Source organism: Myotis davidii, unplaced genomic scaffold, assembly GCF_000327345.1.
Source record: "Myotis davidii unplaced genomic scaffold, ASM32734v1 scaffold59, whole genome shotgun sequence".
Classification (NCBI taxonomy): Eukaryota; Metazoa; Chordata; class Mammalia; order Chiroptera; family Vespertilionidae; genus Myotis; species Myotis davidii.
This window is the reverse complement of record NW_006293001.1, coordinates 3,203,914-3,205,393: the sequence shown is the minus strand read 5'-3', so window position 1 is coordinate 3,205,393 and position 1,480 is coordinate 3,203,914.

Below are 1,480 nucleotides of genomic sequence, written 5' to 3'. Positions count from 1 at the left end.
TGGCAGGTGAGGAATTTAGATCTGATTGTTTGATTCGTGAATGCTTCAGTGGCAACATTTGGTATGACATGCATAAAATCCCTTCCACATAAAGTCTCTATCCTTCTCTATAAAAACTGAGCATGAAGGAATGGGAAGATGGGGGACAGCATGCAAGCATTCAACTTTTTAAAACTGTAGCATGACACAAACCGTTTTTCGTCAGCCTTTATATCAATCGCTTGATATTAAAATCTAAGTCAGAGAATTAGGATTAGGAAGATCCCTTCCCACAAGGCATTAGCTTCTAAAGAGCCCGGGCAACATAAAGATGCCATTTCTCAGTCATAAATGTCAGACGACTCAATGGTTAAAATGCCTCATAGATGACCAATGCAATTATCTTAATTTACAAGATTCATCCCTTTGTCCCAGCCAAAGACCTAATGCCTAAAATCACTGTCAACTTTCCTCATGGGATGTAGCAAAAACAGCCTGACCCCTCCGTCTTGGGACCCTACTGAAAGCGGGGTTTAACTGCTGCAACCAATGCTAAGGGCAGCATAGCAACTGCTCTCCCTTTCGGTAACTAAAAGCGCTCACCCAACACCTTTTGCTTTCCACCTAAAAATATTGCTGCCTGGTCCCCAGGCCTAAATAAAATGCCATCTAAAATCTAAACATTATTTGGGTTAGATGTTTCCCACTGTTATTAATTGCTGGGCAGAGTGTTAAAACTTAGACTTACAATTTTACCCTGCAGGGGAGTCCCATGCTCTAATTAGTTAAGAAGAAAACCCAGAGTGAAAAATGATGAAGCAATATTCTTGCAGGGTTTTTAAATTAATAATCACTCATTCAACAAGCATAGGAAGGTAGAGGCACATTTGGGACATAGTTTCTTAAGTCCATTATAATGGTTGGTCATCACAGCTGACCTTTCCAATTCTCCAAATCAGGCGATACAGAAACCAAGTCAGGGCAGAGGGGCATGTGGTGTCTAGTTTAATATGCACGTATAACAGTTGCTTACAAGGTCCTTTTGGAATTTAATCTCTAGCAATGGTTCCAAAATGCCTAAAAGAAAAACGTTCTATCCAAATGTTATTTTAAAACCCCATCATATATTGTCTAAGAAAATGTATCACCGCATCAGTATATCTAATATAATTGTTGACAGTATCTTTTCTCCTGAACACTTTCCATGGTTAGGAAATGGAATGCAGTAGATATAGTTGCTAAACATGAATTACAACATTGACTACTTTATAATATAGTGTAGTCTTTAAATTGTTTATCTGTGGTTAAAACCAAAACTAGATCGCTATATTTAATCAGGCTTCTTATTTCAAATAAAAACATGTATAAATTACTAAATAATTCAAATGTTATTAGATTTCTAATTACATTTTTGTGGTAAAACAAATGTGTCTATCAGGTGAGTTCAAAGAGTCACTAGGAAGACAAGATGAGATAACATTAAGTGTGGTCCTCAAATTAG